Below are 19,584 nucleotides of genomic sequence, written 5' to 3' on the forward strand. Positions count from 1 at the left end.
TATCTCTAAGGGAGAGCCCAGACACACTACGGAGAAAACTCATTTCAGCCGCTTGTATCCGGGATCTCGTTCTTTCGGTCACGACCCAAAGCTCGTGACCATAGATGAGGGTAGGAACGTAGATCGACCGGTAAATCGAGAGCTTCGCCTTTTGGCTCAGCTCTCTCTTCACCACAACGGATCGGTACAGCGCTCGCTTCACAGCAGATGCCGCACCAATCCGCCTGTCCATCTCCCGCTCCATCTTCCCCTCATTCGTGAACAAGACCCCAAGATACTTGAACTCCTCCACTAGGGGCAGCACATCCTCCCCAACCCGGAGGAGGCACTCTACCCTTTTCCGGTTCAAGACCATGGTCTCGGATTTGGAGGCACTGATCTTCATCCCGGCCGCTTCGCACTCGGCTGCGAACCGCTCCAGTGAGAGTTGTAGATCACGCCCTGATGAAGCCAATAGGACCACGTCATCCGCGAATAGCAGAGACGCAATCCTAAGGCCACCAAAGCGGATCCCCTCAACACCTTGGCTGTGCCTAGAAATTCTGTCCATAAAAGTTATGAACAGAATCGGTGACAAAGGGCAGCCTTGGCGGAGTCCAACTCTCACCGGAAACGAGTCCGACTTACTGCCGGCAATGCGGACCAGACTCTGACACCGGTCGTACAGAGACCTGACGGCCCTTATTAAAGGGTCCGGTACTCCATACTCCCGGAGTACCCCCCACAGGATCCCCCGGGGGACACGGTCAAATGCCTTCTCCAGATCCACAAAGCACATTTTTATTTTTGCTGTGTTGACAAGGTAAGCTAATGTTCCAATCTGCAGAAACAGCAGTAAACATATTTGGTCCAAGGAATAAAAGAGGAATAATGAAGTAGAAAGAGAAAGTAGGCAGTAGTTGTGAGGCCTCACAGCAAGAACCATTTTGGCTTGAACTTTAGCTTCAAACTCTCAGCTTGGCCTTTATTGTTCTCTGGGTGGTCCTGTATACTCAGCACTGTAAATATGCAACAGTGACAGCAACCAAGACCTGGACTATTGTTCTAAGACAGGCAAGAGATCCCACTCACCCAAATTAGACAAAACTCTCTGTGGACTAGAAGGATCAGCAGATATTAAAAGAATAAAACTGTCGGTCAAAAATATGGAAACTAAATGGCTAACAGATGTTGAAATGGTAGAATTGATATACTTTATGTATAATTGTGTATTTTCAATATATTTATTTCCTGTGAATTATTAAATTTTTATGTATATATACTATCCATTTTTTAACAAGAACTGGTTTTGTGCCAAGTTTTTTTAAATACTTTCCCCCATTAATTTTCTCATTTCTCAGCTTGCTTGTCTTTTTTGCTCCGTTGCAGGATAAAGAGATAGCAGCATTTGCTCTCAGACTGCAACCAATCTAAATGCAACATATTTCTTAAAAATGCTTTAATTTGCTGTGGATAACGTGAGTTCTACAGTTTTATTCAGACATTGAATAAACTCATCATTTGGATGTTATTATTTGGACTCTTAGTGGTTGATTTGATCTGTTTTTCTTTCATATAGGAATGATTTTAAAAGTTAGATTTAAAAATCAAGGTTTATCACTATAGTGGTTGACTAACGCAGCTTGACCACATGTTTGCTGAAGGGTAGTATATTTGTCCTGATTGTTGCTGGATATTTGAGCCCTACTCTTGCAAGAATTGCCTGAGTAAATTAAAACATTTGTGTGTGTGCATGTATTGTGGACATTTCTTCAGCTTGAACACCTAACTGCAAAGAATACATTTTAAATCAATAGACAGAGTTTCAACTTTCTAATTTTTCATTTTAGGTCAAATTTAGAATTTGGATGCAGTCCTACTCATTGAACTTACAATTACTTGTCCAATGACCCAGTATCACTGGGAGAGAATAGAAAGCCCCAGAACGTGATGATCATTTGACCTTGAGTCTTTTTTCAGAAGGCCTTATTCAGCCAGTTCAAAATTGGAGCTTGGATGCATCTGTTTTGGAATATGCAGCTCTTTTGGTCTGGACCCTCTTAGTCCATTGTGATGCTAAAGTTTGTACACTGTGGACTTAAACATAGGTATTCCAGAAGTATACATTCATTGGCAGGCTTAAGCCTTGGTGGTTTCTGGATTGTTCTTGAATGTCGTAATCAATATCATATTATAGGGGACCGTCTGTGTCAGATTAAATTTGGACCAATAAGGCGGTGATTCCCAACACACATTAAGTTAGGTTTTGGAATGATAAAGCAGGCCAACATTAGGCTTCTGTAGCAGCCTCATGAAGCTCTGAACCCAACTATGTGGTCATTTGTAAATTGTGTTCATAACACAGAACCAACTAGATTAGACAAATTTTGACTAATAATTCTGTTACAGTCTGCATGTATAACTTTGACTCTGGATGAATCAAATCCATAATAAATACAAACATCATTCCCTCATTTGTATACAGTGGTACACAGTATCACTGAAAGCCCCAAATTATTATGCATTTGTGCCAATGAGGCATGGGTGGAAAGTTCTCACTGGAACTGTACATGACTGACTGATAACATTTAATTAAATTGTATTTATATAGCACCAATACACAACACGTCATCTCAAGGCACTTTACAAAGTCTAATGTAATCAAATCATATAGACAGATTGGTCAAAAAGTTTCCTCTCTAAGGAAACCCAGCAGGTTGCATCAAGTCTCTCCAAGCAGCATTCACTCCTCCTGAAAGAGCGTAGAGCCACAGTGGACAGTCGTCTGCATTGTTGATGGCTTTGCAGCAATCCCTCATACTGAGCATGCATGAAGCGACAGTGGAGAGGAAAACTCCCCTTTAACAGAGAGGAGAACCTCCAGCAGAACCAGAACCAGGCTCAGTGTGAACGCTCATCTGCCTCCACCCACTGGGGCTTAGAGAAGACAGAGCAGAGACACAGAAAGCTCAGAAGCTCACATTGACCCAGGAGTACTTTCTATGGTAGAGAAGACAGAGCAGAGACACAGAAAGCTCAGAAGCTCACATTGACCCAGGAGTACTTTCTATGTTAGAGAAGACAGAGCAGAGACACAGAAAGCTCAGAAGCTCACATTGACCCAGGAGTACTTTCTATGTTAGAGAAGACAGAGCAGAGACACAGAAAGCTCAGAAGCTCACATTGACCCAGGAGTACTTTCTATGGTAGAGAAGACAGAGCAGAGACACAGAAAGCACAGAAGCTCACATTGAACCAGGAATCCTTTATAGGGTAATAGCGGATGATCTGTCTCACAGTTAACAGAACGCCAGACCAGGTGTACCTACTATGAAGAGAAAAATGACAGAGAACACAAAGTTAAAAGCTAAAATAACAAAAAACAATCAAAAGTGGAGAACAGTAGGAGAACTCAGTAGAGTGAGAAAAATAGACCCTGATGCTCTCCAGCAGCCTAAGCCTATAGCAGCATAACTATAGAGATAGTGCAGGGTAATCTAAGCCACTCTAACTATAACTTTACCAAAAAGTTGGCTTTTTCTCTCAGTGAAGGATGTTTTAGTATGAATGTAAACACACCCAAAAACCTCTGCCTGAAATCCAGTAGCAAACTAATGTTACACATGCTGATCTCACTTAGCCTAGCAATTTCACTTTCAGTTTGCTATATTTTGGTAGAACCATAAAAACACATGAATGCAATGCAGTGGCCTGTGCTTACTACATTTCCATTTGTTTTGACTGGAGTACTATTTGCTGGAGGGTTAAGAATAAGGAAAGAAAAGATTGTCATGATTTGTCTTTGTGAACCCGGATCGAGCATACACACACACACAGAGCTCGTTTGACAGTTTATTGAAAGTAATGAATGCTAGATGAAGAAAACCAGAGTCTGTTGAACTGGAGGAGGTGTGTGCAGGAGCTGACGGCCTGGAGAGAGTTCTGGCTGGAGCAGAGTGGAGGCATGAACTGGCTAGCTGAACCAGCAGCACGGCAGGGTGAATTCTTGCAGGCCAGAACCTTAGCAGGATCAGTAGCTTCACTATAAGTACAGAGGTGAGACCGGTAACATCCAGCAGCAGGCAGAGACTAAACAAGGGTAAACCAAGGGAGGATACAAACGCTATCAGGAGCAAACCAGCTAGACAGGCGAGGATAGAGTGTAGTCTGATGACGGACCGGCAGGGAAGTGAAGTCAGAGGGAGGCTTATGAAGGGAGGCTAGCAGGTGGAGTGAGTTTATTTTTATTTATTTATTTATTTGAATAGGGACAAAGCACATTAATGAACATCAGTATAAAAACAAATGTAAATATGTCAGATTATAGCTACAATGTAATGTTCTGTTCTGGTTCATGTTGTTTTGGTTAAGTTAACTTTCCTGCCTTAGGGTTTATTTATGTTTCCAGTATTGGATTCATGTTTAGCTTTAACTGTTTCAGTTATCTGGTCTGTTCTGTTCAGTCTTAGTCTTGTTTTCTATCTTGGGTTTTCTCTTTATTAGGCGCCTGCCTTGCATGTGCAATGAAGAGGCAGTGCTGTGCGAAGCACAGCACTGCCTCCCAATGCAAATGCATGGGCAGGGCCTATTACTATTCACCTCTAAACGGCTTCTTTATTATTATTAATATTCTTTATTTTTCTTCCTTCACGATTAATGCGGCCCGAACCGTAGCGTTCACCCCAACAATATAAACATCAAAACCTTCGGCTCGGTCTCGAGATGTGTGCTACTACGTTTATTCGGGTTTCGAGTTACCATGGCAACAAAATAAGCGAAAAACCACCCCCAAACAACCCCATAGGAATGAATGGAGTCGGGTAGAAAGAAAGCCTCAAAAAACACTCAAAAGGACCATTTTCAAAGCTGTACTGTGTCGCCATGCTTTCACCTACGAACACCGTTTAACTTCCAGTTTGTAGATATATCTGTGACCTACTCAGAAGTGAAAACGGGATGTGGATATCTTTTATCGTCTCTTCACAGTTACTCCTCAAAGCTCATGTCCGAAAATCAGCGAAATCATCGTTTACAATGAAAGTCAATGACGGAATTCTCCAACCGCTAGAGTGGCCCACTCTAGCTTTTTTAAAGATTTCAAAACTCCGAACAACTTGACCTTTCTCACTCAATTTTCACTCTACGTAGACAAATTATACATCAAAACGTAGGTATTTTTGTCAGGATTCGGGAAATGTAACCCTCATTGGTGTGGCATTTTTAGATTTTTCGCAAATCACCTCAGAGCGACACAAACCCGAAACCTCCCCCATTCATTTCCTATGGAACGGTTTTGAAAAATGACGTCTAAAAATCCAAAACATCACATGTTTTCGCATCGTCGCTACTCCTAAACCGTTTTATGTACAGACATGAGACTTTCACACATGAATGTCCCAACCCTTCTGGCACTCAAGAAAAATGAATTTTGTGGATAACTGTTACGGTTTTTCCACAGGAACAATTTGTTCGGGAGTAGCGAATGTGCAAAATCCTGAAATCGGTTTGGAGCTGCATTTTCCCACATCATCCACTTTTTTACATCGTCGCTGTGCCTACACCGATTTTTGTAAAAATATGAAAATGAGCTACATGGTCATCAAAAGCCTGCTGATACTCACAGTGAAAGAATTATTTTGATATCTCTTATACTTTTTTAGCCAGAGCGATTTGTTCGGGATCATTTTCAGAGGATTTCTGAAATTTCATAAAAATGTCCTTTAGATCATAATTTTTTACGCCTTTATTAAACTTTTTCCAGCAAAAACCGATAGCAAGTCTTCTTCCCCTATCCTTTACGAAATAAACACAGAAAAAATTACGTCTCTACCATTTACGGTTCCGGAGAAATCATGCGTTGTTCGAGGCAAAGTTCTCCATTATAATCCAATAGGCAGACTTGGACACCAAGTGTCTGCACTTTTTTAGACTGGCCCGCTGCAGCTGTGTCAGTGAGTTTCCATGACGACGGAACTCTGAGGGCCAGTGGGAGACGTTCCATTGAGATAGAATGGCAACTTTCGACGCCAGCTGCAGCGGCTGTGATTAATGTAGAAATCTGAAATTCGCACAGTCACTTCCTCTTAACATTTTAAAATTTTCATGTGACTTTCAGCCATGTGTCAATTTTCTGTCCCATTTTGGATTTTACATGCTTTCCTATTGGGCCTTTGCTTCAAACAGGACCTGGCATGATAACCAGACACGACCCACTTGGCCAATACAGCACCACCCACATGTGGGAAATGGCACCACTGACCATTTTGGTCAAATGTTGAGTTCTGGGCCCAGATGTGGTGAGGCTGAGTTGCTAAAGGAGGCCAATCTGACCAATGAACTTTGGTCACGTTTGGTGACATTAAGTATTAGCACCCCTATTTGAGGCACTTCCCAGTACAGGATTTGGACCAAACTGACAGAGTACAATCACCCGTTGATACTGAACACAACCATGTTAGCGGCTAACTGTTAGCATGTTGCTATCCGGAAGTAGCTCTAGAAAGGTCTCACCATCTTCTGCTTCACAGAGTCTGTTCTTACTTTAGAGAGAAAGCTCCACAAGAAATTTGGGCTACGTGACATAAAGCATCTCCAAGCTATGAGGTGTCAAACATCCAATGCTTTTCAATGGGGGACCAAACCCCTTATGGTCCCAATACTGCATACCCATATATGGCGCTACAGAATAGCTCAGATGGAAAGTGCAGGCTTTGCATGCAAGAGGTCGTGGGATCGAAACCCGGCGTGGCAGACTAAGATTTTTGTATTATAATCCCCACAGTGTGTATATTAAAACATATGTGCTGATCCCATGAAGTATTTTTTTGTACCACCCGCCATTTTGAGTTACCATGGCAACGTGACAAACAATGTTTTTTCTCCCTATTTGAGGCTCATCCCAGTACAGGATTTGGACCAAACTAACAGAGTACACTCACCCAGTGATACCAAATACAACCATGTTAGCGGCTAACGGTTAGCATGTTGCTAACCGGAAGTAGCTCTAGGAAGCCTGTACAAACTTCTGCTTGACAGATTTGGTGAATTTTAGGATTTTCTCCCTTTTAAGGCACTTCTCAGTACAGGATTTCAACCAAACTAACAGAGTAACATCACCCGGTGATACTGAACAAAGCCATGCTAGCGGCTAACCGTTAGCATGTTGCTAACCGGAAATAGCTTTAGGAAGGTCCTATCAACTACTGCTTAGCCAGGGTTCTTCTGCCTTTACAGACAGAGAGGGCTGTAGCTGTCAGTGAGTCTCCATGACAACGCTGCTTGCAAGAGGCTCCTAGGAGGTCCATTGACTTAACATGGCACCTTTCAACGGCCGCTGCTAGGGCTGTAAAGACCGTAGGAACCTGAAATTCGCAGTGTTACTTCCTGTTGCTATTTCTGACGGTACGGTACGCACCAAGTGGCAGGCGCCTTGCTAAATTTCTTCAGAAATTTTTCTAGTTAATATTATTCTTTATTATTCCACGATAAATGCGGCCCGAACTGTAGCGTGCACCCCCAAGATATAGGTACCAAAACTTGCGGCTCGGTCGGGAATAGTGTGCTACTACTTTTATTGGGGTTTCGAGTTTCCATGGCAACAAAATTAGCGAAAAACCACCCCCCAAAAAACCCATATTAATCAATGGAGTCGGGTAGAAAGAAAGCCTCAAAAAAGCCTCAAAAGGACCATTTTCAACGCTGTACTGTGTCGTCATGCTTTCACCTACGAACACCGTTTAACTTCCAGTTTGTAGATATATCTGTGAACTACTCAGAAGTGAAAACGGGATGTGGATATCTGTTATCGTCTCTTCACAGTTACTCCTCAAAGCTCATGTCCGAAAATCAGCGAAATCATCGTTTACAATGAAAGTCAATGACGGAATTCTCCAACCGCTAGAGTGGGCCACTCTAGCTTTTTTAAAGATTTCAAAACTCCGAACAACTTGACCTTACTCGCTCAATTTTCACTCTACATAGACAAATTATACATCAAAACGTAGGTATTTTTGTCAGGATTCGGGAAATGTAACCCTCATTGGTGTGGCCTTTATAGATTTTTCGCAAATCACCTCAGACCGACACAAACCCGAAACCTCCCCCATTCATTTCCTATGGAGCGGTTTTGAAAAATGACGTCTAAAAATCCAAAACATCACATGTTTTCGCATCGTCGCTACTCCTAAACCGTTTTATGTACAGACATGAGACTTTCACACATGAATGTCCCAACCCTTCTGGCACTCACAAAAAAGGAATTTTGTGGATAACTGTTACGGTTTTCCCGCAGGAACAATTTGTTCGGGAGTAGCGAATGTGCAAAATCCTAAAAACGCTTTGGAGCTGCATTTTACCACATCAACCACTTTTTTACATCGTCGCTGTGTCTACACCGATTTTTAAAAAAATATGAAAATGAGCTACATGGTCATCAAAAGCCTGCTGATACTCATAGTGAAAGAATTATTTTGATATCTCTTATACTTTTTTAGTTACAGCGATTTGTTCGGAACCGTTTTAAGAGGATTTCTGAAAATCCATAAAAATCCCATTTAGATCATAATTTTTTACGCCTTTATTAAACTTTTTCCAGCAAAAACCGATAGCAAGTCTTCTTCCCCTATCCGTTACGAAATAAACACAGAAAAAATTACGTCTCTACCATTTACGGTTCCGGAGAAATCGTGCGTTGTTCGAGGCAAAGTTCTCCATTATAATCCAATGGGACTTATTGTGACCAAAGTGTCTGCACTTCAGCCGCTGCAGGTGTGTGAGTGAGTTTCCATGACGACGGAACTCTGAGGGCCAGAGGAAAAAGCTCCATTGAGATACAATGGCAACTTTCATCGCTCACTGCAGCGGCTGTGATTAATGTAGAAATCTGAAATTCGCACAGTCACTTCCTCTTAACATTTTAAAATTTTCATGTGACTTTCAGTCATGTGTCAATTTTCTGTACCATTTTGGATATCACATGCTTTCCTATTGGACCTTTGCTTCCAACAGGACCTGGCATGATAACCAGACACGACCCAATTGGCCAATACAGCACCACCCACATGTGGGAAATGGCACTACACACAATTTTGGTCAAATGTTGAGTTCTGGGCCCAGATGTGGTGAGGCTGAGTTGCTAAAGGAGGCCAATCTGACCAATGAACTTTGGTCACGTTTGGTGACATTAAGTATTGGCACCCCTATTTGAGGCACTTCCCAGTACAGGATTTGGACCAAACTGACAGAGTACAATCACCCGGTGATACTGAACACAACCTTATTAGCGGCTAACGGTTAGCATGTTGCTAACCGGAAGTAGCTCTAGGAAGGTATCACCAACTTCTGCTTCACAGAGTCTGTTCTTACTTTAGAGAGAAAGCTACACAAGAAATTTGGGTTACGTCGCATCAAGCATCTCCAAGCTATGAGGTGTCAAACATCCAATGCTTTTCAATGGGGGACCAAACCCCTTATCTTCCCAATGATGCATGCCCATATATGGCGCTACAGTATAGCTCAGAGGGAAAGTGCAGGCTTTGCATGCAAGAGGTCGTGGGTTCGAAACCCGGTGTGGTTGACTAAGATTTTTGTGTTATAATCCCCACAGTGTATATTAAAACATGTGTGCTGATCCCATTAAGTATTTTTTTGTACAAGCCGCCATTTTGAGTTACCATGGCAACATTATAAATGATGTATTTTCTCCCTATTTGAGGCTCATCCCAGTACAGGATTTGGACCAAACTAACAGAGTACACTCACCCAGTGATACCAAACACAACCATGTTAGCGGCTAACGGTTAGCATGTTGCTAACCGGAAGTAGCTCTAGGAAGCCTGTACAAACTTCTGCTTGACAGATTTGGTGAATTTTAGCATTTTCTCCCTTTTTAGGCACTTCTCAGTATAGGATTTCAACCAAACTAACAGAGTAACATCACCCGGTGATACTGAACACAGCCATGCTAGCGGCTAACCGTTAGCATGTTGCTAACCAGAAGTAGCTTTAGGAAGGTCCTACCAACTTCTGCTTAGCCAGGGTTCTTCTGCCTTTACAGACAGAGAGGGCTGCAGCTGTCAGTGAGTCTCCATGACAACGCTGCTAGCAAGAGGCTCCTAGGAGGTCCATTGACTTACCATGGCACCTTTCAACGGCCTCTGCGAGGGCTGTGAAGACCGTAGGAACCTGAAATTCGCAGTGTTGCTTCCTGTTAGTATTTTTGACGGTACGGTACGCACCAAGAGGCAGGCGCCTTGCTAAATTTCTTCAGAAATTTTTCTAGTGGTTATTTTTGCTCTGTAGTTGTTCTTCTTAGTTTCTGTCCATTCAGCCTTCTAGTCTTTTCCCTTCTTGATTACTCCCACCTGGTTTTGGTTAATTAGTCCCTCCCTCTTCACCTGTCAGCAAGCCTATTTATACCTGTCTCAGTTCCCTGCACTCTGCCAGAACGTCTCTACTCCTCTCCACTCACATGCTGTCGGTAAGAGCTTTCCTGCCTCTGCTTATTTTTGCTATTCTGCTTGTTTGTTCCCGACCAGATCTCTGCCCTTCTGTTTTTTGAGCCTTCCCTCTGTTCTTGTTGCCTGCCTGAAGTTCGCCTGGTGCTTCTTGTTGTTTTGGACGGCCTCAGGGAAACTTTCTTGTTTTGATGGACAGCATTCTCCCGGTTCTGCAGTGGTCAGCTGCTGGAAGCTCTGTCTGCCTTTTTTCAGTTATTTAAACCACGGTGTTTTTTTTGTTCCACTGGATATTTTGTAAATAAACCTATTAAGCATATGCTCCGTGTCTGGTTGAATATCGGGTTCTGTTAAATCAATCATTACATACAAAGCTAATTTTCATCCGTAGTCCCTAGGCAGGCAAATACATAAGAAAGAACATATAATATACAATACAAGCATAACAAGGAAAATGTTAAAAGTTTAGTGGTCACATGACTGGTTTGTTTTCATCCATAGTTTGAGTTGAGCTCTAAAGCTGATCAGTGTAGGGCTCTCCCGTATGTGCAGAGAAAGACTGTTCCAGATGTTAATGGCTCTCACAGAGAGAGTGTTCTGACCAAAAGTTGTTCTTCTGTGAGGAACCTCACAGTCTCCTCTGGAGGAGGCCCTGGTTCTCAGGCCACTTGAAGACTTAGGTTAGAACAGAGTAGACACAGGAGGTGGAGCTAGTCCATGTAGCGCTTTATAAATGAAGCATACATACTTAAAATGTATAAGTCTGACTGGTTAATGACTAACAGGTGTGACTGACTGCAGAGGGAGTGAAGGGAAAGCTGAGTGAGAGGAAGAGGAGGAACTGAAACCTAACAGTAAAAAAAGCCAGATCACAAATAAACCCTGACAAAGATAAGAACTAAAAGAAAGAATATAGTATTGTCAAATATTCATTATTTATATAGTTAGGATTTTTCAATTCAATTCAATTCAATTTTTTTTATATAGCGCCAAATCATGAAACATGTCATCTCAAGGCACTTTACAAAGTCAAGTTCAATCATATTATACAGATTGGGTCAGATTATACAGATTGGTCAAAAATGTCCTATATAAGGAAACCAGTTGATTGCGTCAAAGTCCCGAAAAGCAGCATTCACTCCTGGGGAAGCATAGAGCCACAGGAAGAGTCGTCTGCATTGTACATGGCTTTGCTGCAATCCCTCATACTGAGCAAGCATGAAGCGACAGTGGGAAGAAAAACTCCCCATTAACGGGAAGGAAAACCTCCGGCAGAACCGGGCTCAGTATGAACGGTCATCTGCCTCGACCGACTGGGGTTACAGAAGACAGAACAGAGACACAACAAGAGAAACAAAAAGCACAGAAGCACACATTGATCTAGTAATCTGTTCTACATTAGATGGTAGTAGCGGGTGAGCCGTCTTCTCTGGATGATGTCACAGTTAACAGAACGCCAGACCAGGTGTACCTACTATGAAGAAAAAGAGAGAGAGCAAAAAGTTAAAAGCTGAAATGACAACACATAATGCATAATTGAAGAACAGTAGAACTCAATAGAGTGAGAAAATTAGATCCTGATATACTCCAGTAGCCTAAGCCTATAGCAGTAAAACTATAAAGGTAGCTGAGAGTAACATGAGTCACTAGTTATAATTTTTGTCAAAAAGAAAAGTTTTAAGCCTAGTCTTAAAAGTAGACAGGGTGTCTGCCTCACGGACCAAAACTGGGAGTTGGTTCCACAGGAGAGGAGCCTGATAGCTAAAGGATCTGCCTCCCATTCTACTTTTAGAGACTCTAGGAACCACCAGCAGACCTGCAGTCTGAGAGCGAAGTGCTCTGTTAGGAACATACGGGGTAATCAGAGCTCTGATATATGATGGAGCTTGATTATTAAGGGCTTTATACGTTAGAAGGAGAATTTTAAATTCTATTCTTGATTTAACAGGAAGCCAATGAAGGGAAGCTAAAATTGGAGAAATATGATCCCTCTTGTTGATTTTCATCAGAACTCTTGCTGCAGCATTTTGGATCAGCTGAAGGCTTTGAACTGCATTTTGTGGACTTCCTGATAGTAAAGAATTACAATAGTCCAGCCTTGAAGTAACAAATGCATGGACCAGTTTTTCAGCATCACCCCTGGACAGAATGTTTCTAATTTTGGCGATATTCCGGAGGTGAAAAAAGGAAACTCTGGAAACCTGTTTAATATGGGATTTAAATGACATGTCTTGGTCAAAAATAACACCAAGATTTTTTACTTTATTACCAGAGGCCAGGTTAATGCCATCCAGATTAAATGATTGATTAAGAAGTTTATTTTTTGAGGACTCTGGCCCAAAGATTACAACTTCTGTCTTGTCAGAATTTAGATGCAGGAAATTTAAAGTCATCCAGCTTTTGATGTCATCAAGACATGACTGCAGTCGAAGTAATTGATTGGATTCATCAGGATTTATGGATAAATTTAGCTGAGTGTCATCAGCATAACAGTGGAAATTAATCCCATGCTGTCTGATAATTTTGCCTATTGGAAGCATATATATAGTAAAGAGAATTGGTCCAAGGACTGAACCCTGTGGTACTCCACAAGTGACCCTAGAGTTTGAGGAAGATTTATTATTAACATGAACAAATTGGAATCTGTCTGACAGATAAGATTTAAACCAGCCTAATGCTTTCCCCTTAATCCCTACAGTATGCTCAAGTCTTTGTAGGAGAATATTGTGATCAACTGTATCAAACGCAGCACTGAGATCTAACAGGACAAGTATAGACACAAGTCCATTATCTGAGGCCATGAGAATATCATTAGTGACCTTCACCAGAGTAAATGAAATATTCCAAAGGTTGAACTGGAGCATTGATCAGAAAGAGCAGCCAAGAGCCCCAGGGTGAACTGCAAAGATCCACAGCTCAGGTGGGGGAATCTGTCGGACCACGCGGACCACGCCCGCGGACAGGGGGGGAACAAACGGGTCAGTTTTCCCAGGCCCAGGACAGAGGGGGGGCCCAAAACTGACACTCTGACCAGCGCGCGCTGCTTGCAGAAGCTGCACCTAAAGGCCCATTCATACCTCACGTAAAAGAGGGATACGGATACGTGTGGAGTGTTTCATACGTTCTAACCGTCGATTTCGTCCGTATTTTGACACAAAAATTGGGAGCTTACGATTACGGACGAAACGGATCAATACGGAGCAATACTACCGGAAACGGTGGGGGCGCTATTGAGTTTGTAGTTGTAACACTAATTTAGATATTAAAGACTAGAAGGCATATGACATCAGAAGTCTAAATTTGTCTGCAGGAGCTGTTGTCAGTGATTAATGAAAAACCAATACAAAGGAATAACTGCTTTCAATATTATGTCTTTTTAAAGCAAGGGGAAAAATAAAATAAACACCACAAAACATACATAGACCCAAACAATATAAATACAATAAATATATATACAACACTGCAGTAGATCTTCATGAATGTGCGCAAAAACTCCTGCATTTCCCCACCAGTCAGCACCATGTCTGACTGACACACATTTCAAAAGTCCATAGTTTGATTGTCCAGTTATTTGAGGTGAAAAATGTCCAAGCGCAAATTGTGTCCAACGGAGAAAAGATGAATCATGAATTGTGTGTCTGTATGATGAGAAGGAAGGGGAAAATGCTACAGACCATCAGCCTCCCACCAGATCAGCATGAAGGGAATATCAGGTTCTCCTGGCCCAGCCAGTTTTTAAAAGCTCGCCATCCTTTTAACCCTAAAAAGGGATCACCTGGCCTGTATTGATATAAAACAGGACCAGTTAACTAGACTTTTTACTTACATAAATAAATGCCATTACATCCACATCTAGTCTTTCAGACAAATTAAAGATATCAGCATTTATATCATCATGTCATATGTCATCTTAAACACATATTTTGAATTTAAGAAGTTAAACTGTGACAACTGATAAAACACACAATTAGCATTGGCTACTACCACCAACATGCTAAACAAACAAACATTGTTCACTACTCACCAATTCCATATATAGTTCAGTGAAAGGCAACTTCTTGGCTTCAAGCTCACTGGGAATGCAGATCTGTATGATTTTTTATATTATAAGTTTTTAAAGTGCATAATAAACAAAGAGTTGACCTAATTGTTTGAAAGCACAAACCTGTAGCTCCTTTGTCTCCAGCTCTCCCCCTCACACCTGACTGGGAAAGCTGGAGCAGGCCTGAATAACCACTCCAGTTGCACTGATTGGCTGAATGCACCATGTGACTAATTGTCATTCTAACCAATGGAGCAGCAAGGTGGTTTATACCCTGGGTTACATCGTACAAAATATCAACAAAACCACGAAGAAGCTTAGTATTCTGGGCTTTAAACAATGGCGGGATTCGAGGAACGACTTGCGGAGCTTGTCCACAACTACCCACACATATGATGTGTCGTGTCCGGGGCACAGGGACAAACAAAAAGTTTACTTACGGAGCAAATACAACAAAATCACGTCTTGGACCGTCGCCGTGTTTGATCAGTGACGAATCATTGGCGCTCAGCACTGCCACCTAGAGGAAATATTGGTTATTGCGCACCTCAACGGACGGAGGTATGAAGGACTCAACGGATAGAACGTACGGACAGAAATACGGACGTGTAGGCCAAACGTAGGGTTTGAATGGGCCTAAAGGCTACCTCACGGCATATTGCTGCTCCCCCTCCCCTCTTGTACATGGCTCAGCGGCGCCAGCCAATCAGCACGCAGGCTCAGCCCGGCCCGCCCACTTTGCTCTTAACACAAACATCCGCGGTGCTGTTCAAATGATCAGACTCGGAGAGAGAGAGGGACTGCACGAGTGGAAAAACATGAACAGGGAAAGAAGCTCCATTTGGCTAAAATTTAATACCGTAAATGAAATCAGGCCGTATGGTTTGTAAAAAGCCGGTTAAATTCAGTGTAAATATAACAAATTTATATAAGCATGGGAAAAACCATGAGCAAGAAAACGTCGGACAACAGAAGGAGAAGAATCGTCTCTCATTGCCCCGACAGAACCACAGACTGACGTCACTGACTGAGGCGTTTCAGCCCTCCAGAGAACATCCAGGTAGATAAGAGCAGCAGTTCATGTTAACTTTCAAAGTAGATATTATCTATCATATGTTACTGGAGCCCACACAGAAAATGTAATTAACACCTTGAAAGAACCCAGTACATATATCCTATTTAACATTAACTAATCCTTTATTTATCCCACGACGGGGAAATTTATAGGATTAAAGCAACAGGCAGGTGCACACAACACAGACAAAATGACATAAGGATTGAAATATATAAGAGGTGGATTAGGAAAAAAAACACCATGAACATAAGATTATTATTATTATTATTATTATTATTATTATTATTATTATTATTTAATTGTAATAGTAAAAAAAATCACAAAACCCAAAAGGTCAACAGTTTCATGATACATCAAGCTTAGGGACTGGCTAATATACAGCAGGTCAAAAAAGGCCATATTTTGGCTGCAGTGCTTGCTGTTCTCTTATGAAGAAAAGATCAACTAGTGCACTAAATTCAATAGATGGGTTTAAAATATCCTATATAAAATATAGAGATTTCCAGGGCATGAAGTACACAGTTAAGTTGACTTTTTTTGTGTGTGTGTGTGTGTGTGTGTGTGTGTGTGTGTGTGTGTGTGTGTGTGTGTGTGTGTGTGTGTGTGTGGTGGCGGCAGGTGTAGAGGGGGGCCCCAAAAAGATTGCGTTGTCCCGGGCCCTAGCAAAGCTTTCAGCTGGCCTGCTCAGGACAATCAGTCGTGCACTGCACAATCGTGGTCTTTATGGAAGAGTGGCAAGAAGAAAGACATTTTTAAAAGAATTATGGTTTGCTTTTAAAAATGGCTTTCTTCTTTCCACTCCAGTCTCGTTTGCAGTGTGCCAGAGGCCATGTTGGGGACACAGAAAACATGTGGAAGGAGGTGCTTTGGTCAGATGAGACCAAAATGTAACATTTTGGTCAAAATACAAAATGCTATGTGTGGCGGAGAACTAACACTGCACATCGCTTTGAACACACTATTCCCACTGTCAAGCACGGTGGTGACAGCAACATGCTCTGAGGGTGCTTTTAGCAGGGACAGGGAGGATGGTAAAAGTTGATGGGAAGATGGATGGAGCCAAATACAGGGCAATCTTGGAAGAAAACCTGTTGGAGTCTGCAAAAGACTTGAGACTGGGGCGGAGATTTACCTTCCAGCAGGACAACGACCCTAAACTTAAAGCTAGAGCTACAATGGAATGGTTTAGAACTAGATATATTCATGTGTTACAATGGCCCAGTCAAAGTCCAGACCTAAACCCAATCCAGAAAATGTGCCGAGAACTAAAAAAACTGTTGTTCACAAACGTTCTCCATCTAATCTGACTGAGTTTGAGCTGTTTTGCAAAGTAAGACTGGGCAAAATCTTCGGTCAATAGATGTGCAAAGCTGGTAGAAACATACACTAAAAAGACTTGTGGCTGGAATTGCAGCAAAAGGTGGTTCCATAAAGTATTGAATCAGGGGGGCTTAATACTTTTGCACATTGACCTTTTCAGATTTTTATTTTTATATAAAATCCAAAGAAATGATGTATAATTGTCTACTTCACAATTGTATACCACTTTGTGTTGGTCTGTCGCATAAAATTCCCGTAAAATATATTAATGTTTGTGGTTGTAATGTGACACTATGTAGAAAGGTTCAAGGGATATGAATACATTTGGAAGTCACTGTATGTAAGTGTTTAAGACATTAGTGAAGTGATGAAAACGCTTGAACAAGGTCTCTTAAGACACAAAACTTCTCATCAAGGTAAGGTCTCTTTCACAAAGCAGAATTCTGTTTCTCTCAGCATGTGACTTTGTCAGGTAAAGAACGTTTTGTTCTTAGTATCAACCCCCGTATATGTAGTGGTGACTTTTATTTTGAATTAACAAAAAAAGTAGTTCTTGACTTGCTCACAAACTGCTCGTCTGGCTAGCCAACAACACTGGTTACAACAGTATGGATGAATGTACTGTCACTTGAAAGACAGTGATAGAAAACACATAAAAACCTGTATGCACTGTAAGAATATTGCAGCTAACTAACCATTTCCAGTTAAGAACACTAAAATTGCCATTTCATTTGAAGCGTTCTACCACTGGAACACAAGACTCATATTTCAGGTTTAATGAGATCAAAATGGATTTCATTATCTCAGGTCTAAAACCTGAACTGGATAATTCTATACTGAAACAGGTTCTCTGTTGCACAGAATTTTTACTGTACTTGGAAGATTCAGAAGGGAATATTTTTTATCATGTTTTTGCCATAATACTAATCGACTCGCCAAGGTCCCTGCCCTGAGTACCTTAAGGCTCTGGATGTTGTGGGGCTGTGTTGGGTAACGCGACTCTGCAGCATTGCGTGGACATCAGGGGCAGTTCCCCTGGATTAGTAGACTGAGGTGGTGGTCCCCGCTATTTAAAAAGGGGGACTAGAGGGTGTATTCCAACTACAGAGGAATCACTTTCTTAAGCCTCCCTGGTAAGGTCTATTCCAGGGTTCTGGAAAGGAGGGTCCGTCGGATAGTCGAATCTCGGATTCCGGAAGAGCAGTGAGGTTTTCGTCCTGGCCGTGGAACACTGGACCAGCTTAGGTCTCTGTAAATGCTGTGGATTTAGTTTTTTGTGTAATGCAGCTGTACCTAGTTTGACCACTAGAGGCCTCCCTCTTTTCTTTTGACACTTTTGTTATCTGTCTTTTTGACTTCCTTTTTTTCTCTTCATGATGCATACTGAAGCTGTTGTTACCGTTGTTGGTTGAAAGGCAAGATATTTCAAAGCTAAAGTGATCCCCCTCCCATTCGGAGCTGCAAGCGGGCAAAGTGGTCAGTAGACTATAATTCTACAGCTTTATTTTAGTTTTTATCCACTGACTGTGGATGTAAATTCATTGTTTTGTTTATTGTCTGTTTGTAGTTCTACGGTGGTCTACGGTGCATCCTGTTGCTAGCTGTGCTAGCTCTTTAAGTGCATCAATAAAGAAACCATCTGTAGTTAAAGAACCAGAGTCCTCGGATGCTTGAATGGGCGGCATAGTAGAACACTTCTCCGTGTCGAGGGTTTAAACTCCAGATGAAGTCGCTGTGAACCTATGAGGACGTCGGGTAGAGGACTTGTCTGCAGTTGAAGATGTATTGTGTCGTTTGGTGAACTTTGCATTGGGAAGATTAAAGGAGCATTTCGGAAAAGGCTAAACAAGTGAGCACGGTAAAGAAAACGGCTCAGAAGTAGCGTTACCACAGAACTGCCACAGAGCTTCCCGTTGCACCAGGATTTCACTGCGTTCATCTTAAATAGAGCAGATAAATGTTCCCTACACTTGAGAAGAGCCAAGAGACTTCATAGGTAAATGCCATTCATTAAGCAAACTGACATCTACTTTTAAGGTACTGAGTTTTTCCCACCTAAGTATATAACTGCATTGCAAGCATGTGCATTATATTCAGATTGTGTGAATGTCAACACCAAGTTGGACAGCTCAGTGTTACAGTAGGTCCTTTCACAATTAGAGGGAGCTAGTGGGTCAGAACCCAGGGAACAGAGAACAGATCAGATTAAAGTGGAGGGTTTTTTTTTCTCATAAAAACCAGTCTCTTAAAAAGCTAAAAAACACAATAAAATGTTTTCTTTAAATAATCTAAAATCAGTAAAACAACTAAAAATGGGAGGCTTCCAGTCCAGGATAATTGTCCAGCAGCAGAGTCCACAAAGGAAGTGAGTTCTTAGTTCCACCCCGCAGCCGTCTCAGGATTGGTCCAGTTGCACCGCGTCCTTGCTGTGGTCCGCCCCCAAGCGCCTCTCACTCGCCACTGGACTCCTGCAAACACAAACACACGCTGGCCAGAAGCGTTGTTTGTGGAGCCAACTGATCTTTGCTGTGGCCCTTCTGATGTGGCAAAACCCTGCAGATGTCAGTGGAAAACGTTTACTCACGGATGCAGGCAGAGTTTTACCTCTGCCCCGCTGCCAATCCAACGCTTTGTTTTCCACTGGACTCTGTTCCTGCTGCAGAGATGGTCCCCACGTTGTGCCGATCAGTCTGCTTATACTTATACTTGGTGGT

The sequence above is a fragment of the Fundulus heteroclitus genome, unplaced genomic scaffold (genome assembly GCF_011125445.2).
Source record: "Fundulus heteroclitus isolate FHET01 unplaced genomic scaffold, MU-UCD_Fhet_4.1 scaffold_40, whole genome shotgun sequence".
NCBI lineage: Eukaryota > Metazoa > Chordata > Actinopteri > Cyprinodontiformes > Fundulidae > Fundulus > Fundulus heteroclitus.